Source organism: Dipodomys spectabilis, unplaced genomic scaffold (genome assembly GCF_019054845.1).
Source record: "Dipodomys spectabilis isolate Male_0828 unplaced genomic scaffold, ASM1905484v1 ptg000024l, whole genome shotgun sequence".
NCBI lineage: Eukaryota > Metazoa > Chordata > Mammalia > Rodentia > Heteromyidae > Dipodomys > Dipodomys spectabilis.
Genome location: NW_024870701.1, coordinates 10,553,988 through 10,580,495, shown reverse-complemented (window position 1 = coordinate 10,580,495; position 26,508 = coordinate 10,553,988). Strand labels below are relative to the sequence as shown.

The window sequence follows — 26,508 nt, the reverse complement described above, 5'->3', positions numbered from 1 at the left end:
AGAACTCCCACTCATCTGGTGGAACCACTACTAAATATCCCCATGCTGCTGATCACATGTATGGTGTATAACATGTGAACACCATTATATGTTATAAACTGTGATAGACAATTTGCTCCAGGAAAGTTAGAATGAACTTGTGACTTTAAATGAGCATCATTATTCCACAATACTGTGAAATTCCAGAAATTATGTAATCACTTAATCACAATAAAAAAAAAAAAGAACCTTGGGGAAGGTAGGGAGGGAAGGGGTGGTAGGGGGAAAACAATGGAGGGGGTAACAATGTTCAAGAGGAAGTGTACTCATTACCTCACTCATGTAACTGTAACCCTCTGTATAGTATCTTTACAATAAAAAAAATAAAAAAAAAAAACAAAAAAAAAAACCAGTCTGAAAATTATTACAGGGAATTAGCGATTAGGTTGCAATTGGAGGTTGTTTCTCTCTTTTCTTTTGGCGGAAGGTCCTGGAGAAGCAAAATAAAGACAGTTTTCACTGCATTGTATTTACCAAGATGTTCTTAAGAGTAAAGTTTTCCACTTGCCATTTGGAACTATCTAAAACACAGCTAAAACTGTCCTCTCAAATTATCCTTTCAGAAAACATTGTAGTTTGAAAATTTGTGTTAAGACAGAAAGCTCCATTTCCTTTGGTCCTGCTTAAATCCTAAAGAAGGTGATTGATTGCTGGTCAGGACGGCTGTTACAATGGCAGAGCATTCACTGACCATTGTTGGTTTTTATTTTTATTTTTATTCATCCTAAACCTTAGTCACTTAAAGCAATAATTTATTAAACAATTCTGTGTTCAAAACTCTAATCAGTTCTGACCCACAGTACTCTTGGAATCACTCAGATAGCTGCAGTCCCCGAACAGTGAAGGGAGTCCCCAAGGAAACTGCGCACACAGTTTGTTTGGCATTCCTTCTGATGGTTCTCATCCTCCTTTAGGATAGAGTTGGCTTTCACAACTTGATGTTTCCAAATATTAAAACCTGTATAATGTCTTAAGGCTTAAGCTTTGGTTTTTACCTGCCTTTTGCACAAGATATTATCAGTTAAAGCAAGTAACTCTCATCCAAAGAAAGATCAAATTCAAGGAAAAGTGGATGAATAAAATTTATCTTTGATAAGAGACAGGGAGGCACCTAGTCAAAAATGGTTGGAGAGTGTTAGTATAGCATAAGGAAAACCTTAAATAATTATAACAGTTATAACAATAGAGATTGAGTTTGCAATTGTAAACATTATGAATGCTTTAGAGAAAAACTCAGCACATATGATAATTAATTAAGCATCTACAGGAGATTTGTAAATCACTCCATGTCATACTTAGTCCTCTGACAAATTCAGATTAATCATCTACCCACTTGATAACATTTTGGGCTCAAATTCTCAGGTAAGTACTTAAAATAATTATCTCTTTAAAATTTGCAACATCCCTATAAATTTGCTATTATTCTCCATTTACAGTTGCAAAATATCATCACTAAAACCAATAATACAGAATATTTGTTATTCTGTAGTAGCAAACAGAAGCTGTGCTTCTAGTTACAATATCTCTGAAGAAAAAGCTATTGATAAAGCCAGGCACCGGTGGCTCACACCTGTAATCCTAGCTACTCAGGAGGCTAAGATGCCAGGCCGGAAAGTCCATAAGACTCTTATCTCCAATTAAAGACTAGAAAGCTGGAAGTGGTGCTGTGGCTCAAGTGGTAGAGCGCTAGCCTTGAGCTGAAGGGCTCAGGGACAGCGCCCTGGCCCAGAATTCCAGCCCCATGGCTGATACAAGTTGTCACAAAATACAGTTGGTCTATTAGAATGTCAAAAAATTTAGTTGTTTTTTTCCTTCATGTACACTCTTTTAATATTATGCTAGTCTATATTTTGTTTGAAGAAGAAAATCCTGAAAACCAACTCAGAAATAACTTTAATTAAATTATCTGGTAAAATTCATGAATTGCTGAACTTACAAATTAGCCAGGTGGTCAGAGCAACGAAAGAAAAGGAAAGAAAGAAAGAAAGAAAGAAAGAAAGAAAGAAAGAAAGAAAGAAAGAAAGAAAGAAAGAAAGAAAGAAAGAAAGAAAGAAAGAAAGAAAGAGGAAAAAAGATGGAAAAAAAGAAAAAAAAGAACCTTCACAAGCACAAACATCTACTTCCAAATATAACCCTTAGTACCAAGGCCAGTTTACAAAGAATGGAGAGAACATATTTTTAATAATGTTAAATTATCTTAGCAAACACAATCTTTAAATTCTACATTTTATTCATGATTTAGAATGTCTAATTATAAATATGTTTGCATTTTCGAAAACTAAAAATAATTAGATTGGGACTTTTTTTTCAATATGCAAAGTAACTTTTTTCTGGTTACTAGAACCCTATTCTTTTTAATTTTAATTTTATTTTATTGTAAGGGTGATGTCAGAGGCATTACAGTCATATAAGTAAGGTAATGAGTACATTTCCTGTTGAGTATTGTGACCCCCATTCCACGTTTGCTCCCACGTCCCCGCTCCAACTCCCTTCTGCCCCAAGTTGTAAAGTTCATTTCCAAGATGGTATTCTGTGAGTATCACTGTTGCACTGATTCACCCTTTGTCTTTTGTCTCACCATTTTGTTATTACTATTTCTTTCCCCCAAATCATATAAATGTATATACAAGACACAGGGTACCAAAATCAAAAACAGTGACAACGGGATAAACCAAGGGGGAAAATATGAGAGAAAAAGAAATAATTTTACACAGTGTAATAAAAAGCAAAAACAGCCAGGTGCTATTGGCTCACTTTTGTAATTCCTAGCTACTCAAGAGGTTGAGATTTGAGAATTGTGGTTCAAAACCAGCCTGGACAGGAACATCCATGAGACTCTTATCTCCAATTAACCACTAGAAAACCAGAAGTGGTGCTGTGGCTCAAGTGGTAGAGCACTAGCCTTGAGCTGATGAGCTCAAGGACAGTGCCAAGGTCCAGAGTTCAAGATCCACGACTGACAAGAAAAGAAAAAAACCTCTGCTTTTCATATCTTGGAGTTCATTTCTATTAGCATCATTTTTTATGGTCATATGTACATACGTATTGAGGTATTGTGATCCTCAGCCAGGACTATCCTAGACATACACTAATTTTACAAATGAGGGAAACCATTATAAACTGTTTCTTTAGGTCTGGCTTTCTTACTTAATATGACTTACTTCCAAGTCTTTCTTTAAGAATGTGGTGATGCCATTCTTCTGATGGTAGCATAGAGTTCCAGTGTGTGTGTGTGTGTGTGTGTGTGTGTGTGTGTGTGTGTGTGTGTGTGTGTGTATCACTTTTTCTTGATCCATTCATCTACAAAATACATTCTAACTCCTTCTCACATAGAACAGCTTTTCAAGAGTACATAGAACAGCTTTTCAAGAGTAACAATTTGGATTGTACATGAAATAGTTTATATTTATATTGATTAGTTTATATTCAAGTGTCTATGTAGTACATCCATTAATTATCAGATAGAAGAATAAGTTTTTGAAAAATATTGGTCATATTTACAAGAAAACTCAGAATGTAACTTTGTAAATAATTTGATGTTTATTTTATAAGGAAATAAATATTGATATGAAAATATAGACATTGATAATATACAATTGCCATTTACTTGCTATATTAATCATTTTTAAAATTTGTTTCATTGGTACATGATCAGTATACATATTTTCAGGGTAGCATGTGATAATTTGGGACCAGTTGTTAAAAGTACAACCAGTGTAACATTTCTTTAAGTCAATCAGCCATATTTTTAGTTAGGAAACTTTGAACTCTTACATCTACTACTTCATTAAATGTATAGCAATTTTTTATGGAATATATCACCTTATTATGCTGCCAAAGGCCAGAAATTATTCCTTCTATACAACTGTGTTTTTATGTTTATTATCAAGCTTCTTTTTCCCCTCCCCCATCCTCAGTGTCCCCTGGAGGTCACCATACTTCTAGGATAGTTTTAGATTCCACATAAGTAAGATATTACCTTTTATTTTATAAAATAAATAATACATGAAAACACATATCAAACAAAAATTACAAGACTAAACAAATACTGTAAAACTATCAGGCAACCAGCAATGTTTGTATTATTAACGAAGGACATTGTACTCAATAATTCAATGACTTCATATACTAAGGAAAATTAATTTTGGATGGGAATTCTATACATGCTCCTCTTATGGGAAACTAAGAGTACTTGACTTATAATTTAGGAATGTCCAAAAGCTCTAGATTCACTATGAGGAAAGGATCTGAGGATTCAGAAGTATAAAGTGTAAACTAAAATGTAACATTTGGAATACTTCATTAAACCAAGCAATGAATGAATATTAAAGGTGCATCATCTGGTCCAAACTACTACAGTTAATCATCTCCAAAATATTCTGTGAGCAAGAAAAGTGGAGAAATTTATGTCACTTCTAAAATGATGATAAATCTAACATATATTAGGAAAATAGTAGTGCCAACATATATTTATTTTTGAAAGAACTAAGGGAAGAACAAATAAAAAAATTAAAAAGGAGGAATACAGGAATAATTTGGAATTTAGTATTTTAATATGTAATAAACCATGATCAAAATATAAAATCAATTAAATATGGCAGAAATCTAAGTAATTTTTAAATTTGTGGGGCTGGAGGTGTAAGTCAATTCTGAAATGAAACAGAAATCATATCGGGTTTGCTACAGTAAAATAAAGTTCTATTAACCTAGACATCTAAATCTCATGAGTAGTTTTCATACTCAAATGGTTACTACTTTTAGACTCAGCCTACAAGTAAAATATTGACAGTTAGATGTGGTGCATAGTGCTGTTCAATGAATCTTAACAATAGAGAGGTGCAGCCCAAAAGTCTGGCAGGTGGCATAACACTTACCAAGGAAACACACTGGATATTAAAATGTGCAAAAATGATATAAGTGCCTCATTTAATGATAACACTAAAAAAACATTTGAACATAATGGAAAAAAGGAAAAATGGAGAAGAGAGAGTACTACCTGAGGTTAATCTGAGTAAATTATAATATACACATTTATGAATTGCTATGATAAAACTCTTTTGTATAATTATTATATTATAAAAATATAAATGAAGGAAATTTAGACTACATGATGTAGGACAAGTACAAGCAAAATGCAATATCAAAATGTTAATGCAGAGGCTATAGTGTAGAGGATATCAAAATATCAATGCAAAAGGTATAGGGTGGTAAAATTTTATAAATGTGTATAAATAGAACAGTGAAAGCTGTTGAAATTCTTTTTCATAGCTGGGAATGGAGATAAGAGAGAGAGATGGGGATAGGTTAGATGTAGGTACATTATATGTGTATACAGACACATATATATACACAACCTCATTGTAGTTATGCTAAGAAAATTCTAAAAAAATTTAAAAAATCAGGAAAGATTGAGTAGAAGGAAAGACTAGTGGAGGAGCATTCATTACAACTTCTGAATAAACATCTATATATGAACTCAAATAAGTGAGAATGCACTGAGATTCATTTTTTAACAGAAGGAGAAACTACAGTTGGAACAAAACTGGATATGAGTTAAAATGTTCATGTGCAGGCCATGAGGCTGAGAATAAGGTAGTTGTAAAGTGCTGCTGCTCTATTTGTGAACTGCATTTTTTAACATACTTACATTAAACTGGTTATTGTTTCACAAAAAAAGTTAGAACTTGATTATAAAGTATTTGATAGCTTGTTTTTGATGCCTCTTCAGTTTCAGGAGCTTACATAGCACAAATTCACTTGCTTACATTAATGCTACTTACCTTATTTTAAAATCAGAACCATTTTTCCTTGCATTCCCCTGCTTTACTACCTTTTCCTATGGTTGATAATTTCAAATGTCTTCATTCTGACCTGGCTTAACAAATGGAACAAAACCCAATACTGGTGGAGCAGAGCTTGGGATGAAATGGAATTTGAAAAGTGCATTCATATTAACATACCTTCTTTCTACTATATGTGCTGAACAATATAAAAGCAAGTTAATTTGGAGCAATATGTTTTTCTTTTATGCAGTAACAGCATAGTTGAAAGGACTGTTCACCCAAAGTATGTGCAGTTATATACAATATGCTTTTACCCTGCATGTAAGAAGATATGCAAAATACAAATACTAGATAATTGTGTATGTTCCCACAAATAATGTAATTCTGCAATGGCTTGAAAATATTTGCCAATAATATTTCTCATTCTGTAAATTCATTTCTAGAACCAAGTGTATCTCTTCACACTTCTTAGTAAATGGAGTAGACACCTTTTATTTCACACACACACTATGTGCAGTTAAATTATAACAATAAATTGTCAGCACAGAGCAAAATTTCACAGGAGTATCATTAAGCATACAATTGAATTTCAATGTGAGGGCAAAAACAGCCAAATATAAAAAATAATCAGCCAAATAAAGGAGCAATTAAATTCTATGCCTGTAATTGGGCAGGTGCAAAATATAATGCTGCATGAAATCTCATGAAAATGTTGGCTAATCATACCAAATTAAGTTTCTAATCAATGATTTGTGTATAGCAATGAAGATATTTCAGGAGAAACACAAATCTGAGATATAAAGTCTCCTTCCTGAACCAGTAGAAGCCAAGCCACAGTTTGCTCACCATAACCACACTTGAAGGGTTTGGCACTAAATCTCAAAACAATTATGTCAATTTAAATATATTCTCATAAAGAATGCTTTGATAAAATTGCCTGCTGTGGGTGAATAAGAGAACAATTATGTACCTGAAATTGGAAACCTGATACAAATCACCTTTCATTATCTTATCATAAAATGTGAAGTCTGTATTATATAAACACAGGTTGTTATCCCATTAGACAAACCTTCTTTTATTGGTGAACTTGACACAGGAAATGTTAATATAGATAGTAACAAAGGGATTGCATTCATTTTATAGTACTAAAATTATTTCTAAACTCAGAGTAGTTGGCTTCAAACTCCATTTACAAAAAGGTGGAAAAGGACTTGTTTATAAATTTTAAACATCCAGGATACATTGCCTGTGGTTCCCTGAGCACAATTGTAAGTGATGTGACTATTTCTTGGAATAATTAGTGAAATGTAAAATACATATTAATATCAGACAATATCTATATGCTTTCCTAGATAATAATAGATCTAATAAAACAAGTTTCATTTGTAATTTGAAATTATGCACACACACACACACACACACACACACACACACACACACACACATGCACAATACTTAGAGAAAGATTTTATAATTTCATCCAGTATTATTTAGGCTATAAATTTTACTTAGGACTTACATAATTCATTTGCTGAACAAATAGTTGTACTATAAAGAAAACATATATATGTATGTATATATATATATATATATATATATATTTTTTTTTTTTTTTTTTTTTTTTTTTTTTTTTTGTCGGTCAAGGGGCTTGAACCCTGGGCTTGGGTGCTGTCTCTCAGCTCTTCAGCTCAAGGCTAGCATTCTACCACTTGTGCCACAGTGCCACTTCCAGTTTTCTGGTGATTAATTGGAGATGAATCTTGATAAGACTCTCATGGACTTTCCTGAGCCTGTTGGCTTTGAACCATGATCCTCAGATCTCAGCCTCCTGAGTAGCCAGGATTACGAGCATAAGCCACTAGCGCCCAGCCTAAAATAGCTTAAGAAATAATTGATAATCTTCATGTAGCCATCTTCCTATTACTATTTTTACTGAAGCGATTATTGTGAAATTTGATGTGTTATTAAAGCTCCTATTTACCAGTTAAGGGAAATTAGAAAGCACACAATAACAAAACCAGTAGGGAGCAGGCCTTGCTCCTTAATTATTATTCCTTTGAAACTACATTTAAGAAAGATTTTTACCAAAATAAATGTTAAATTTTAGTCACATGCTGACAAAAAATACCACACTTAGATTTTCATGAGTATTTAAAATTTTTAACAATGCATTCTCTAATCTGTGGCATTGTGTTTCATTATTGGGTTCCATTACTTGTCACTCGGGCTTCTTACGCATAATTTGTTTCAGGGACAGTTTTTTGTTTTTTGGTTTTTTTTTTAATGTTTTTTATTGTAAAAATAGTGTACAGTGGGGTTACAGTTACATGAGTAAGGGAATGAGTACATTTCCTATTGAACATTGTCCTAGGTTTTTTCCCCTACCATCCTTTTCCTCCCACATCCCTAAGTCCCCCCTCCCTCAAATTGTAAAGTTCGTTTTTAACATAATGTCTTGTACATCTCATTCTTACAATGTGTCAACCTGTATCCTTGTCTCAGCATTTTGTTATTTCCCTTCCCCTCCCCAAATTAGAAAAATGTATATACAAGATGCAGGGCACCAATGTCAAATATAGTGAAAACATTTTTTTTTGTTTTTCTTTCAATCTTTGTTTCATTTTTTTCTAACTACTCAAAATGTAATCCACCCTTAGATTTTTCTATGTTAACAATTCAGATTTCACAATTTGAGTAATAAGAACCTCTAAGGATATGTCTGTTTCAGTGCCAGTTTTGAATACACATAAACACATCCTTCAAGATTAGGAATCATTCAAGGTTAGGAATGATTCCTTCTCATTAGTTTTCTGTAGAAATACTGGACATAATAAAAAGCTTAAATCTCTCTTATACATGGCTCATCATGGCATGTTGACATCATCATTAACTGTCAAAGTCTCATTTTAAGTTTGCCTAAAAGACAATGAAAAGGGAATCTAGCCATTTGGCAAGTTTTCAGAAATTATTTAAGTTCTTATTCCTACTGAGAAAATAATAGACTCGAGTTCTTCACTAATTTATAAATAGTAGGCCACACTTAGATGAGATGGTCAGGAACTTGGAGAAAATAGAACTAGATTAGTGACAAGGAAGTATGGGCAAGAGAAATGATAGTTGTTACTTTAGAATAGATACAATATATTGAGATGTTTATATACTACAATGTGCTTACTGAGTGTGCCCAACAGCAAAGGGCCTACAAAGAGCCACAGGTATTATTATGTTCTCCAGAATGTCATTTTCCTTACAATGCAGTGTTGTTTAAGTACAACACCCAAGTACAAAAAGTGAATGCACTAGAAATGGAGGTTGTACATGGACTTGACAATTTATCTTTACTGTGATTTTAATATGCCTTCTTCAAGTTTCAGGTGTTACTAATAAAATAATATTAAGATATAGGTATTTTAAAATGACATTGGGTCACAGAGTTGGCTTCTATGTGAATGGGATTAAAAACTCCTTTATATGATCACATATTAATTGTAAAAAGGGGTTGTATAACATGATAGCCAGCCACTAAAATTGTAAAATAATAATTTTTACTTTTTCACTCTTTCCAAATGATAATCTCTGACACTGTGTTTCATCAGCATCCATGGAATTAAGATATCCTCTAATACTCATAAACGGGACCTCAATGCACATTGAATCACCCACAGTCTATGCAATGGTCTGCTTAGCTACAGAAATCAGGAAGTCATCAGGAGACAAATTACTAATATCTGATCCTTTGTATCATAGACAGTGATTCTTCTTTAGAGGAAAAGACACTTATTTGGAACATCCTCCTGCTTAAATTATGTCAATCAATTCTACATGCAATTCTACATGTATTCATAAACATAAAAAATAGTACCTCTTTCCCAGAAATTTAGTGTAGATTGAAATAATTATTAATGGCTTCACAGTCTTTGGGTTTAATTTCTTTCAGTATAGTAAGTCTAGAAGCAGTTGGACCACATAGTTAGAATTGCTTATTTATCATTCAATTTCAGTTCCATCTAGAATATAACACTTAATAATTTGGTATACTACATTGCAGGATGAGACATAAGCGTGAAAGAGTGGGTCATGCTTGTAGTTCTTCCTTTGGCTTCAAATTACAAAGGACTAAGAAGAAATAGGTGTGCATTACAGAAATTTCCTAACTTCTCACCAAGCATGCGGGAAAATTGTGAAACTGCACATCCTGCAACTTCTGAACTTACAATGGTCATATGAAACCACAATGAAATAAAAATAGAGCTGAAGAAAGGGAGAATGCAATCAAGAACTCAATGTATATCCTAAAAAATTAAGAGTAAGGGAGGGGGTGGGTTAGATGGGATGGGCTAGAATAAGGGGAGACATTGATAAAAATATATTGTATTCATAAACAACTTTGTTAAATAGCAATTCATTGTACAACTACTTAAATAAAAAAATAAAAAATAATTAATTTAAAAAATATGTGTTGCAACTGAATGAAGTTTTAAAGACCAGATTAGATTTGTTGGGGGCTGGGAAGGTGGCTCAGTGGTAGAGCGCTTGCCTTGCATGCCTGAGGCCCTGGGTTCGATTCCTCAGCACCACATAAGCAAAAAGAAAAAAGCCGGAAGTGGCACTGTGGCTCAAGTGGTAGAGTGCTAGCCTTGAGCTGAAGAGCTGAGGGACAGCACCCTGGCCTAGAGTTCAGGCCCCATGACCGGACCCAAAAAAAAACAAAAACAAAAACAAAAACAGATTATATTTGTTGATTGGAAAAAAATATTCTATTTTTTTCAGGAAGCAGTGGATCATTAGGAAAATATGGCCTGTGGTAATTTGGGGTTCAATCACGAATACAATGAGCTGATAAACTACAGCTAGATGTTACAAAACAGAATGGTAATATTGTGTGTTGGTTGCCTTTAGCTGAGTTTATAAGATATTTTCATAAAGTGACAAATAGAGAAAAAGGATAAAGACTCCAGTACAAATAACATGGAAGAGTTTAGAAATCCAGGAACTTGCAGCTCTAACAAATATTTATTTTGTTATTGTTGGTGGCAATGTTTTGTTCAGTTGCAATCACAAAAAGACAAATATAAGATTTTTTTTAATTGACAAATTGACACCAAACCTCACAGAACTTGTTGGATCAAAAGTTTATAACACTTGTACTGCTGAAAACTCAGGGTATGTTAGTGTCTAAATTAGAGCTCCCGCAAAAGACACACGGTTAATTAAATCCATTTGGCTGGACAAGATGTCTTAGGAAAAGAGATTCAAACTATTGTTCTCTTAACAAAGTCTTACAGGAAAAATATATTTGAAATTAATTTGACAGTGAGAGAAAAATCTATCTTAGTAAATAAATAACCAAAATGAAGAAATCTAACTAGAGAAAAGACTAGGATATTCTCATTAGTCCATGGAGCTGACTGCAGTAAAATGTATGAGTCCAATAAAATCTTGATGGCAAAGTCTCCCACTAAATTGGATGATAAGAAAACAAAGTACAAAACAATGCTGAACACAATCAGAGACTGGAACTTTTCTAAATAGAAGGAAATGCCAGATGTCAACATGGTACCAAAACAAGGTGCAAAAATTTATATACTTGTAGGTTCTCATTATCTTATTATGTAGACACCCCTGAGAGTTTAGAGAATGGGTGTGCAATATATGTACATAAACAGAGAGATCTATTTATACACATATATGTGTATGCATATAGATACATGCATATATATAGATATGTGTATCTATTTATATATGTATATGCATATTTTAGAGAGTACAAATGTATTTTGTGTCAATAAAAACACCAGATCACTAGAAGAGAGGCGGGGGGGGGGGGGAGAGAGGGGAGAGAGTCAATAATCATGTTTCCCCTGTGGTATTACTGTGTTTTGAACTCAGTGCCTTGTACTTGCTAGCCAAGTGTTCTACTGCTTAGGCCATGCTTCTAATAATTTTTGCATTAGTTTACTTTTTAGAGATGGTTTCAAGATTTTGCTTAGGGTTGTTGTGGATTTTCAATCTTCCTGCATCTTGAGCCTAACATGTACCATACCTGGTCTAAAGTCTAGGGAAATACAAATAGAAAGTCATCCTAGGAGATGTACGTTGAAATAATAATTCCAAAATTAAACTCTGAGCATACGAAACTCAACAAGTAATCATACACACACACACACACACACACACACACACACACACACACACACGCATGCAAGCACCATCTCCCCACAGACATACCAAGGATACCAAGCAACAGCCTCAATATTTTTTTCCAAAAGCTTTTGAAAAATATAAAGGTAATTCTGTATTGTAAATAAAATTGGAAATATTCCAAAATGGATATTAGGAACAGACAAGAAATTTTTATCAAGTATTGATCCTCTTCTCTTTATTTTTAAAGATGTAGGTTAAAAAAAAAAAGTAAATGTGCTGGTTAAAACTATGAGTACAAACTGAGAAGATTAATAAACAAATGTTATTGATTTAATGGATGGAAGAAAATAACAAGGTCCTCCATTCTTTCTATTCAGTGTATCTCTTCAAACACACACAAACTTTGAAGAAAAAATTTACCCTTTCATATTGATTACACAAATTTGGATTTTTTTCTAAAAACACAGAAAGTTTCTTAAAGACTGAAAGAATAAGTATATTAATATATACACACACACATATGCTTGAAAATGTAAAGACATGGAATCTCTTAAAGTCAAAAGAAAAAAATTAAATTAGGAAAAATACTGGAGAATGGAACCAGGGCCACCTCCTAACATTTGCATAGCTTCATGCCACTCATGGTTGCAATCTTCATATCAGGCACACTTTTTGCCTAAAATGGAATTCTAGGTTTCACTGACAAAAAAAGAGAGCCACAATAATCTTTATGGTAGAAATTAAGAATATACATCTATATAGCCCCTAAACCAATATAGTTATCATAAAATATAATAAAAGAAATGTATTGAATATGATACCTACCTATTGTAAGAAAGAATAAAGTAGCATGAAAATAGTGAATAAGAAATTGTATGAACCAGTCCAGTTTCCTTTTAAGAACCTGTACAATAAGCATAAAATAAACCTGAAAGATGGGGGAATGATGTATAGTAACAAATTTATTGTATCAGTGAGCACAACTGTGAGGATGGTGTTAATAAAATCAGGAGCTGTCTATGAATAAATACAAAATGAGGTACTGGTCTGGATGTAAAATAGAAAATGGGTCTAAAACTTTCTACCAGTCAGCATGAAAATATAGAAAGCATCAGTAATTTACTGGGACCAAGTAAATTACTGAAATTGTCTATAGGCATAAAAATGCTCTGTGGATCAGTAAACACAGCACAAATAGAGTTACAGTCATGATCTTCCTTTAAAATATAAGAAAAGCTCCTAGCCTGTATGTACAAATTCTACAGAATAACTCTCTGATAACAGCTGAAATAGAAAATATACATAAGAAATTTTAAAAGTTGGCTGAAACAAAAGGCAAAACTTACTTCAGCAGAAAAGTATTTGGTTGTACAAATACATGGATAAATAAATTCTAGTATTAAATATAAACCTCATTTTCAAAATAAAAGTCACCAACAACCATGACACTATAATCCTCATAAGAGTAGTTTACATATATTAGGGGAGAAAGTGAGCTAGATGCAATTATAAAAATTAAGACAGAAGTTCTGGAAGGAAATGGTTAACTAAATGGTTCTGAAGCTTATTTTCAGTATCTTCACAGAAATAATCATTTGTGTCTAAGAAACCAGAATTTGCAACCACGAGTGAAGAATGGCATTATACATAGTATCATCAGAATCAAAGACATAAATAAAATGTTTGGTAGCCACAATCAGATTCATCAAAATTTTTGTCTGATAAAGCCAACTGATTCAGAAAAACAAATTTAAGAAAAAAATTTTATGAGATGAAATATGTGAGTCTCATTAGGCTTTTATGACGTGATATGTATTTGTCCAGCTAGCAGAATAGGATAGTTCATTAATTATTAATCATAATAACTCATATACTTGTGCAAGAGATATGTATCTTTATGCAACGTATTTGGGGAAGTGAAGAGAAGTCAATATTATGCTTTGTTGCTGTAGAGACACAATTACTATTTTAATTAATGTATTGGTTCAAGCTGAAAACAATAGGGAAAAAACTTAACAAGATTTTGAATGCCAACTGTCAAAGAAAGTGGAGAAGATGATGAATACATTTTGACATTGGGAATTAAGACAACATTATCATAAAACTAGCAAAATCAAACTGTGTCTGTTATTTTGTTTCAAATCATAATTATACAAATAAAAGAAGCTTGTTTTCTATGGTGGCTTTTTTAAACCTAGCATACTAAGGAGAATATAGAACTTCCCACACATACCTTCTCTTCTATTCACCAATGAAATAACTACCTTTTAAAAAGGTAATATAACCCACCAATTACACTTGACAAATCTCTCATTCAGAACCCCTGAACACCTGCGCAGAGACATTGAGGAACAAATCATTACTCAAAGGTTATGATTTTTAAAAATCTAAATAAATACCCCTGTCAGTTAAAAAGAGTGCTCTTTAATTGCAGGGCTTCTTTTCCCTTAGAGATTTAAAATACTTTTTCAGCAATCTACTCTCAGTCCCACCCCCAAAATAATTGCTAGTTCACTGCCAACATTATAACCATTTTTCTTGCAACTGACATTTCAACATTAAGTGACACTAAAGAACAAATACTGAGTGTTATTCAACTAATTTTGGCATGGTATTCAATGCTGATGGAAAAATACTGGGTTTTCCCTCTTCCTTCTGTACAAACTTCCTAGCATAAAACTTGTTGTCTTTAAATTCCAAAACTTGAAAATGCCTGTAAAAATAGGCTGTTTTGAAGGAAAAAAAATAACCAGAGAAATACCAGTCATGATAGTTATGGTATTTCAACTAGTTGAAAGCATAATCAAGACAAACTAGGTATATGAAAATGTTGTGAACAATCTCCCTTCAACATTTGTTACATTCAGTTACTATTAAACTGATTTAATCATAATGATTAAAACTGTTAGTATTTTGTAATGATGCAAAAGGATAAGTCAAGGGATGTCCAATGTATTATTTTGAGAAGACAGGGTTTCTCAATTTGCCCATTATTTACAAAGGAATAGTAAAGTTTTGTGTATTTGATATGGTCAATCAATCGTTTACATCTAAATTATTTTGATTACTTGTTTAGAACATAAAATATGGTTTCCTAGGGCTAAGAATAACTGTGACAGACTTTCCAGGGTTCAGGGTTTGATTTTTAAGATCAACATAGATGATTTGCAAACATGGTGTTGCTTTGGAAAATGTTCATTTGCAGGTTATAAATGAAGTATAACAAATGTAGAATACCAGGTATTTAATTTTAACTTCTGAGATTTGAAAAATGACTGTGCCAAAGAGCCCCAGTGTTTCCCTATCCCTTCCTGTAACATTTTCAGGGTCTCTGCTCTTACCATTTGGAGTTGATTCCGGTGCACGGTGACATATAAAGAATCTAATTTCAGTTTTCTACCAACACCATTTGTTGAAGAGGCTGTTTTCCTTCCATCTGATACTTTGGGCTCCCTTAACAAAGATTAGGTATCCATAGATCTGTGGGATCATGTCTGTTAAATGGCCACTAGAGTGTTTGCCTACTATGCATGAAGCCCTGAGTTCGAGTCCTCAATATACACAGAAAAAGCCGGAATTGACACTGTGACTCAAGTGGAGTGCTAGTTTTGAGAAAAAGAAGCTCAAGTACAGTGCCCAGGCCCTGAGTTTAAGCCCCAGGACTGGCCAAAAAATGTTACTCTTTCACAAACAAAGGAGAAATTCAAACTGTAATCAATAAAGTTCATGAATACCAACTTACATTCCATCAACTGTGAGGTAGTATTCCCTTTAGGCCACATACCAGCCAGCATTGGTTATTATTAATTTTCTTGTTAATGGCCATGCTAACTGGGGTGAGGCAGAAACTCAAAAGAAAAATAAAAACAAATAATACATTAAAAACAACAGCAAAGACAAAGAAAGACTTCTTGTGTCAATATCTTGCGATTCATTTCATTTAGCATCATCTTATATGGTCATATGTACATAGCTTTTGAGCTTTTCTGCTCATCTGATAAAATTTTCCTAGACATATTCTAATTATTGCAACTAGGAGAAACCATGGGACCAACATTTCTTTGGGTCTGGCTTACTTCAATTCATATATTTTTTTCCCAAGTCTTTCCATGTCCTAGCAAATATGGTGGTATCATTCTTTCTGATGGGAGCATAAAATTTGTGCTCTTTAAATTCCCAAAGTTGAAAGTACCTGCATAAATAGGCTATTTTGAAGGAAAAAAATACAGCCAGAGAAATATCAGTCATGGCACACTAGTTAAAAGCAAAATCAAGACAAACAAGGTACATGAAAATGTTGCGAACACTCTCACTTCTACATTTCAGTTACATTCAGTTACTGATTAGTAAACTAATATAATCATAATAATTAAAACTGTTAGTACTTCGTAACAATTCAAAAGGATAAGTCAAGGGATGTCCAACCTATTGTCTAACATGTTCTTGATCCATTCATCTACTAAGGGCCATCTGAGTTGGTTCCATATATTAGCAATGGTGTGCTGCTAGCTTCAGTATGGCCTTGTTTGTGTCAATTGGGTAAATGCCTAGAAGTGGGATTGCCGGGTCATAGGGGAGCTCTTTTGAGGAACCTCCATACTGCTTTCGAGTGGTCAAACAAGTTTACACTCCTACAAATAGTGCACTAGAGTTCCCTTTTGGCCACATTCCCTCTGTTATTAATTGATTTCTTGATTTGAGCCATGCTAACTGGGGTTAGGTGGAATCTCAATATTGCTTTGATTTGCATTTCTTTTATGGACAGAGAAGTTGAGTATTTCTTCATGTGTCTATTGGCCATTCTTATATCTCCTTCAGAAAAATCTCTTTCTTTAGCCCATTTATTAATCGGGCCATTGATTTTTTGAGGATTTGTTGTTGGGGGATTTAATTTTTTGACTACTAACTATATTTTAGCTATGAGTCCCTTGTCTGTTGTATATCTAGTGAAGATCTTCTCCCAGTCCATGGGCTTTCTATTAAACTTCCCAGCTATGTCCTTTGCCATGCAGAAACTCTACAGTTTAATGCAATCCCATTTGTCCAGACTTTCTTTCATTTGTTATGTTTCTGGATATTTATTTAGGAAGGTTTGATCTGTGCCAAGGATCTCTAGTGTTTCCATTATCCCTTCCTGTAATATTTTCAGGGTCTTTGCTCTTACCTCAAGGTCTTTGATCCATTTGGAGTTGATTCTGTTTGCTGGGTGATAGATTAGGATCTAGCTTTAGTTTTCTACAAATGTTTAACCAATTTTGCCATCACCATTTATTGAAGAGATTTTTCCATTCTGTTTTCTAGTTCCCTTATTGAAGATTAGGTTGATTCATTTCCAGGTCTTCATTTCTATCCCGCTGCTCCTCAGGTCTGCTCTTGTGCCAGTACCAATCTGTTTTGATTACTATGGCTTTGTAATAGAGTTTGAAATTTGGTATTGATATTCCTCCAGCACTGTTCTTTCTGCTAAGAATTTTTTTTGCTATTCAGGGTCTTTCATTGGTCCATATGAAATTTTGTGTTGCTTCTTCTATTTCCTTGAAGAATGAGGTTGGGATGTTGAAAGGTATCACATTGAATTTGTAGATAGTATTTGGCAGTATTGCCATTTTCACAACGTTATTCTCCTAATCAAGGCTCATGGGAGGATTTTCCACTTCCTTAAATCTGTTTTAATTTGTTTTCTAGTTTTTTTTTATTTTTTTATTGTGAAAATACTGTACAGAGGGGTTACAATTACATGGGCAAGATAGTGAGTACATTTCTTATCAAGCATTGTAGCCTCCTCCTTTGTTTACCCTTCCCATCCCTTCCCATCCTCTCTCCCCCCCAGTCCAACCCCCCACCAAGTTGTACAGTTCGTTTTTGACATGACAACTTGTACTACTCATTGTTGCAACGGGTCCACTTGTATCATTATTTAAAGGACTTGTTTTTCCCCTTCCCCTCCACAAATTATACTGAGATCGAATACAGTGAAAACAGGGGTTATACTGTGGGGGAGGGACATACAAAGCAACAAAGAAATAATCTTATAATTACATTAGAAACAAATGCATGAAAGAAAAAAAACATTTAAAATACATATCTTAGGGTTCATTTTCCTAACATTACCTTATCTGACCTTTTCTGCTTGACTCATACATATACTAGATATTGCAAATAAGGGAAATCATGGGACCTATGTTTCTTTGAGCTTGGCTTACTTCACTTAATATAATTTTTTCCAAGTCTTTCCATTTCCTCACAAATGGGGCAATGTCATTCTTTCTGATGGAGGTATAGAATTCCATTGTGTATATATACCACATTTTCTTGATCCATTCATCTACTGAGGGGCATCTGGGTTGGTTCCAGATCTTAGCTATGGTAAATAATGCTACAATAAACATAGTTGTGCTGGTAGCTTTAGTGTGGTCTTGTTTGTAAACATTTGGGTAAATGCCCAAAAGTGGGGCTCCTGGATCATAGGGGAGCTAGCTCTATGTGGAGTCTGCTTTTCTAGGCTTTTAAAGTTTTCATCGTAGAGGTCCTTCACCCCGTTAGGTTTATTCCTAGGTATTTTTAAAGGCCATTACAGAAAGAGTTGCTTTTTTTGCTTTCAGCCATCCTCTTCTTATTGCTTGCATACAGAAAATCTCCTGATTTTTGTGGGTTAATTTTGTACCCTGCTACTTTGACAAAGTTTCTGATGAGTTCAAGTAACTTGCCAGAGGAGTCTACGGGGATCTTTAAGTACAAGTTCACATCATCTGCAGAGAAGAGTTTTACTTCTTATTTCCCTATTTGGATTTCTTTTATGTTTGTCTCTTGCTTTATTGCTGTGGGTAGGAATTCCAATACAATATTGAAGAGGAGGAGAGAGAGCAGGCATCCTTGTCTTACTCCTCCTTTTAGAGGAAATGGTTTTAACTTTTCACCATTAAGTAAATTGCTGGCTATAGGTCTTTCATATACATCTTTTATTGCAGAATGTTCTATGGATTCCTAGTTTCTCCAGAGCTTTCATCATAAAGGGGTGGGTATTGGATCTTGTCAAATGCTTTTGCAATATCTATTGAGATGGTGAGTATATGGGGAAAAGGAAACTTACTGCATACTTGTGGGATTGTAAATGAGTACAACCAATCTGGAAGCCATCTAGAAGTTGCTCAAAACACTCAACATAGATCTTCCCTATGGCCAAGCCATACCATTCCTAGAGCATCCACTCAGAGCATCACAAGCCAGGATACCATAAAGATACTGACACATCCATGTTCATTGCTGTATTATTCACAATAGCCAGGTTATGGAAATAGCCTAAATGGCCCTACAATAGATAAGGGGTTCCAAAAAATGCAGTGCCTCTACATAAGGGAATATTACATAGCCATTAGAAGGAATAGTATTATGTCATTTGCAAAGAAATAGATGGACCTGGTACAAATCATGTTAAGTGAGGTAAACCAAGCATAGAAAGACCAACAGTGAATATTTTCTCTAGTATGTAGAGTCTAGATCTAAAATACCCTGGGACATGATAAGTGAACTCTGGCATTCACATAGTGCAAGATCAAAGGAGGATACTCTCCCGGGAGGAACACAAAGGCACAATGCCTATGTGCCTCCGATCATATAACATACTTAGCAAAATAAAATCCAGGACATGGAAACAAGACATTTTTGTCTTGTTTGTTCATTTATGTGTATTTGGCAGGGGAAGAGAAGCATAGAAATAGAGATATAAATGGTGAACAAGTACAGCAGTGGTGCTTACCAGACAATATGTTGAAAATGAAAACTCTCAGTGGGAATGGGAAGGAAAAACAGAGAGAGAGCAAAGGAAAGGATGACATAGTGCAAAAAGTAATGTATTCATTACCTGAATTATGGAACTGTAACACCTCTGTATATCATATTTCACCTTTAAAATACCAATAAAATATTTTTTTAAAAAATTAAACAGTAACAAATAGAAAAAAAGACAGAAAAATGACTGTGGTGAGGAAAAAAATGGGGTACATTAAAATACATGAGGTATGATTTCTATCTTAAAACACTTTCTCATACCTCTTTTCCCACAGCACTAAGGATTAAAGATCTGTTCCAATGATGACTGATTTAACATTTAAGATGTTATTAGATACTTGAAAAAAAAGTTTCTCAAAGTAATACTAGGAGACATATAGTGTAATAAGAGTTATGAGAAAAGATGAAATGAAATAATTGAAAGCTGTGCCTAAAGTAATAGCTAGTACATGAAAAATCTGATATTAAATGATTAAAATACTATTTAGAAGCATTGAGACACAGGTAATGTTCAATTAATATAATCATTTTTAAGTTGACTTGTATGTAATATACTAGTATATTATTCAGTGTTATAGTTTTGCCATATGTACTTCAAAACTTCTTTTAATTAAAGTCTGGGTCCCCAAATTGGGACTGCTATGAAGTATAAAGACTTTAAGTGGTCCAGAGGAAGATGGCAGAGGAGAAGCTGGAGGCTAAACAAGCTCTCTTATAGAAACCAGTTTTAGTGTTCTAGTGAAAAGTCCCAGGTAGAGAGTCACACCAAGTGTGCCATCATAGTACAGAGAGTTTGGCCAGAGAGGAAACATTCAGGCAGTTTGGTTAAGGAGACAGATTTGAGCACTCACTGGCGTACATGACAACTGCCGCAGCAGCCACCATATCAAGAGACTGGAACAAAGGCACCAGAGGCTGTGTGTGAGCAGATTCTAATCAATCACCTCTAGCTAGAAATGACAAGGAGTAGAAATCCTCTTGCTGACTACAGAGAGTTGCAGACTATGGATGGCCCAGAAACCAAGGGAAAGGTGTGAGTACCCCACAAGACATCCTTACTCCTTCTCATGGAGCTGTTGTGGTAAGGTAGCCCCTCCCCCACCACTGGAAAAGAACTCCATCCTTGATACTGACAAAAACCAGGCCAGAGCAACTAGTACATAACTCAGGCCTTGGAAAAAGGGAATGGGAGCCATTCAACAGGTCAAAAGAACCTGACCTGCAGGACTTAGTTCCATCCCCAGGGAAAGTTGCCCTTCCCAGGTAGAGGAACCTCCATCCATAGAGGAGTGACTTTCTTCACTGTGTAAACAGAGCCAGAGATTGCCCCTCCACTGTAGCACAGACATCAGACCCAGCAGCAGGAGGGTAGAAGAAAAACCATTGGAAAACCAGAAAACATAAATCCTGAGAATAACTCCAGGCTGGGCTGTGTGATGGTCTCAGGAGCTAGCCCCTCAGGGAAAGGCTACTGATTGCTCATTGGCCTTATCCCTACCCACAACCTAGCTCAATTACAGCAACTCCAAGCTAGAGGAAACAACCATCTCCCTCTTTTGTGATAGTCAAAGCAGTTCAACTTCCCACTGAACTAGCCTGGGAGGAGGGTCATAAAGTGCCTGGTAAGGCAGAGCTTCATTTTGCCTGCTCAAACAAACTGATTTAAGAAACTAGTTAAGCCACAGGAAAACCGAACATCACAAGGAAACCAGACTCCATCAAGAGACTGGTTATGGAGACAGGGGAGATACAAGATCCCCACCTACCTCTAAAATCGAATAACTTTTTTCTATATTTTTAATTTTTTTCATCATTTTGTTTAGATTTATTTTGTTTGTTTGTTTGTTTTTCTCTTTTTACTCTTTCCCATTTTGGTCCTTTTTTATTTTTGGTTTTACTTATTTGGTGTTCTGTTCATCCCAAGATATATACCTATCTTTGATTATTAGACCTTATCCGTCATAGTGTGCATACTTAATTCAGATAGTGATTACTCAATTAACAAACTCTTGGCCTTAACTAATTTAATTGTGGTATTATTTCTTTATTTTTATATAATTTTTAAATGTTTCATTTTTAAAATTTTTCCTTTTTCTTTATCTCTCGTCTCCTTTCCTTCTATCCTTTTCCTCTCTTAGAATTTAGGTCTTGGTTATATTCCCTCTCTCCCTTTCCCTCCTCACATTCCTCTAATTCCTCACAATTCTACCTAAAAATATTAATTTCTGGTCTGCTGACTCCATCTTTGATTTTCTTAGTCCACTGAACCCTAGCTGTTGTTGAACCAGATTGTATGTGTTGAACTAGATTGTATCTTCACTCATTTTGACTGTGTCAAACGATCTGCACAACTACAGGGCTCTTGTTGATGCTTGCCTTAAAATAGTGTTCTAGCGTGAAATTGGTTTTGCTTTCATACCAAATGGGCAGAACAAGCCGGAGAAACACAAGACAAATGGCAAGTCTAGGTATCTCACCTCCTACTTAAGATAATTAGACAACAGAGCTGTTAGTGAACAATCCAGAGGAAAGTTCCCAAAATGTGATACAAACACTACTGGTAAACATGTTGAATGAAAAGACTGAAAGCCCACAAAGACTCTGTGTAAGCATAATAGGGAAATTCAGGAGCATGATGTGGCTGACAAAGATTAATACAGGAATTTTGCAAGTGTGAGGAGGCTAATCAAAGATTAATAGAGGAAATGTGTGAGTGGGATATGAGTGCACTTAGATTAATAGAGGCACTCATGGAATCTACAAACAGAAAACACAGAGGCCCCAAAGGGAATGCTGAATGAAGCCCAACAGAAGGAAAGGGAATGCAAGAAACTCTAACCAATAATTAAAGGATTTGAGAATGAACACTGCAAAGCAAATTAAAGAGGTAAAGAAGTCCATTCAAAATCTAAAATAAAGCTCCGACAAAGATTTTGAAGCCATCAAATCTGACCAATTAGAAGGAAAGGAACTATAAAACAAAGTAGAAAGTCTTGACAACAGGTTAACCCATGCGGAGGATTGAATCTCTTGGATTGAAGGCAACCTAACCATTATAGAGGAAGAACAGACAAGTATTCAAGACAAATACAAGAAATATGATAGATCTAGTCAACATTTAGAAGACACCATCAGAAGGCCTAATTTAAAGGTAATAGGTGTACAGGAAGGCCTAGAGACAGAGTGAAAGGTCTAGAAAATTTATTGAACAGGATCATAGGAGAGAACTTCCCAAACATGCAAGAAAATAGGCCCTTTCAGATACAAGAACCCTTTGGAACCCCCCATAGAGTAGACCAGAACAGGACATCCCACTGTCATATTGTAATTGAGACCAAAGAAAGGATCCATAAAGCTGTTAAGGAGAAAAGATCAATCACCTATAAGGGAAACCAATCAGAATAACTTCAGATTTCTCAGCAAAGACAATGAAAGCAAGGGACTTGAATGATGTATGCTTCATCCTCAAGACTAACAACTAAACTCAGTTAAACTCTCCTTCATAATGGAAGGTCAAATAAAAACCTACACCAAAGAAAAATTGAAACAATATATCTCCACCAAACCAGACCTATAAAAGATATTTAAAGATGTCCTACACATAGAAAACCAACAAGAGCACGATAAAGGCCAAGAAACAGCCCCCTAACAAAGAATCTGAGGAACACAGCAAAAACCCAGTTGGCACAGCCCCCAAGAAGGTAGATAATGTGGCAGGAACTACCAAACACCTCTCAGTCTTAACTCTCAATATTAATAGAGTTAACTCTCCAATTAAGTAATGTAGATTGTCTAGCAAGATCCTTTTATCTGCTGCCTTCAAGAGATACCAATTGCCCACTAAAACAAATATATTCTGAAAGTGAAAGGCTGGAATAAAATCTAAAAGGCAAATGGCTCCCATAAATGGGCAGGAGTTGCAATGCTAATATCAGATAAAATAGACTTCAAATTAAAATTAGAGATAAGAGATAAAGAAGGTCATTAGGTAACAATTAAGTGATCACTCATTCTAAAGGATATTACAATTCTAAATATCTATTCACCAAATAACAGAGCACCCAAATTCATCCAAGAAACACTACTTTCCCTAAAATCTCACATAGATGCAAGGACATTAATTGTTGGGGATTTTAACACACAACTATGCCCGATGGCTAGATGAACCCAGCAAAAACTCAACAGAGAAACCTCAGACCTAAATAACTACATAGATCAACTAGACTTAACATACATCTACTGAATAATTCACCCAGCAGCATCAGCATACACGTTCTTCTCAGCAGCAAACGGAACACTCTCCAGAATAGACCACATTTTAGGTCACAAAGCAAATTTGTCCAAATACAGAAACAGTGAAATTATGCCCTGCATTCTCTCAGACCACAGGGGAATAAAATTAGAATTCAACACCAAAAGCCACCAAAGAAAATCTTGTAACACATGGAGTCTGACCAACACACTGCTGGACAATAAATGGGTGACAGAAGAGATTAGAGAGGAAGTTCAAATGTTCATGATATTTAACAAAAATGGACACACAAATTACCAGTTCTTCTGGGACAGAGCAAAGGCAGCACTCAGAGATAAGTTCATAGTTCTGACTTCCTGCATCAACAAATTGGAGAGATCTGAAACCAACAATGTAACAAAGCACCTGAAGCTCATTGAAAAGGAGCAACAAGCTAAACTCCAATTCTCTTTGCAGGTGACATAATCTGGTATTTAAAGCACCTCATGGATGCCACTCCCAAATTTGAGCTGATCCAAAGTTTTGGCAAAGTAACAGGGTATAAAATTAACCCTCAAGCCAGGCGCCGGTGGCTCATGCCTCTAATCCTAGCTACTCAGAAGGCTGAGATCTGAGGATTGCAGTTCAAAGCCAGCCAGGGCAGGAAAGACCATGAGGCTCCTATCTCCAATAAACCACTAGAAAACTGGAAGTGGTGTTGTAGCTCAAGTGGTAGAGAGCTCGGCTTGTAGTTGAAGAGCTGAGGGATAGCGCCCAGGTCAAGAGTTCAAGCCCCACAACCACCACCACCAACAAAATATTAAAAAAAAATTAACCCTAAAAAATCAATGGCTTGCCGGACTCACACCTGTAATCCTAGCTACTCAGGAGGCTGAGATCTGAGGATGAGGATCACGGTTCAAAGCCGGCCAGGGCAGTTAAGTGCGTGAGACTCTTATCTCCAATAAACCACTAGAAAACTGGAAGTGGCACTGTGGCTCAACCAGTAAAGTGCTTGCCTTGAGCTGAAGAGATGACGGACAGTGCCCAAACCCGGAGTTCAAGCCCCACAACCGACCAACAAAACAAAACAACAAAAACAACAACAACAACAAAAATCAATGGCTTTTCTGTATGCCAATAAAGAGAAAAGTGTGGCTGAATACAGGAAAGCAAATTCTTTTGTAATAATACCACATAAATAAAGAGTTAACTAAAGAAGTGAAGGATCTCTATGATGAAAACTTTAAAAACCTGGAAAAGAAAATTAAAGCAGAACTAAGGAAGTGGAAAAACCTCCCATTCTCCTGCATTTAGAGGATTAACATCATGAAAATGGCAATACTGCCAAACACTATCTACAAATTCAATGAGATTCCTATAAACATCCCAACCTCATTCTTCAAGGAAATAGAAGCAACACCATAATTCATACGGCACAATAAAAGACCCCGAATAGCAAAACACAATCTTTAGCGGAAAGAACAGTGCTGGAGGAATATCAATAATAAATTTCAAACTCTATTACAAAGCCATAGAAATCTAAACAGCTTGGTACTGGCATAAGAACAGACCTGAGAAGCAGTGGAATAGAAATGAAGACCTAGAAATGAACCCATAGACCTATAGCCACCTATTCTTCAATAATGGAGTTAAAAAAATAGAATGGAAGAATGACAGCCTCTTCATTAAATGGTGTTGGCAAAATTGGTTTAACACTTGTAGAAAACAAAAACTAGATCCTCATCTATCACCCTGCAAACTTAATCAATTCCAAATGGATCACTACCAATAGTTGTTCTAATGTGTAGCAGCTCACAGAGAACCTACTGTATATCTGACATTCTAGGTATTTGACATTCTTCAAGTCCTTCCCTCTTTATTCTGTGTTTTAATTGATTTGTGATTATCATATTTTATTTTTGGTGTTGGGAATAAACTTAGGCCCTTGTGCATAATGATGTATCTGCCTCTGAATTGTGCTTTTAGATCTTTCTTTTTTTGTATAAGTGAAAATACTACTATGAAAATCTTTCAAAAACTCCATAAAGTAGTAAGAGGGAATACAAAAATAGTTTTTCCAAATATCTCCTTTAAGAATTATTTTCAATTACATGTTCATAAACCACCACCCAATACATAAACATTTATGGTACATGATATTTCATTGAGTTGCACCTTACTTCATTGTGTTGCAATATTCTCTTTTTTTCAAGTATGCATAAAATTTTCTCCTGATTATCTTATTAACAAATTTTATATATTATTCCAAAACGTAATAATAATTCAGTAGCCATGTCTAAATGTAGCAAATCATTTACTAAGAGCTTTATAGAATGCTTTTGGATAAATGATGGCTATTAAAGGTCTTTATTATGATTAATACATCTAAAGTTGACATTGCTAACAGTATAACAAACCCTGTTTCTTGATAAAAAAATGACAAATGACTGTCTCTTATGGACGCTTGGTACTGTAATATTAATACTCACCAGCTGCTGGAAGCAGCAATAATTTCTGTAT

The 26,508-nt window shown here is 34.8% G+C and overlaps 1 long non-coding RNA gene across 1 annotated transcript; it reads right to left on the bottom strand.

Annotated features, from left to right (window-relative positions):
• Nucleotides 1-2,624: 2,624 nt before the first annotated feature.
• Nucleotides 2,625-26,456, bottom strand: LOC122104269. Its single transcript, XR_006146902.1, has 4 exons — nucleotides 26,372-26,456; nucleotides 15,549-15,555; nucleotides 14,670-14,679; nucleotides 2,625-2,636 (listed from the first exon to the last, which is right to left on the bottom strand). It is a non-coding gene; the product is annotated as an uncharacterized LOC122104269 (long non-coding RNA).
• Between the last annotated feature and the right edge of the window lie 52 nt (nucleotides 26,457-26,508).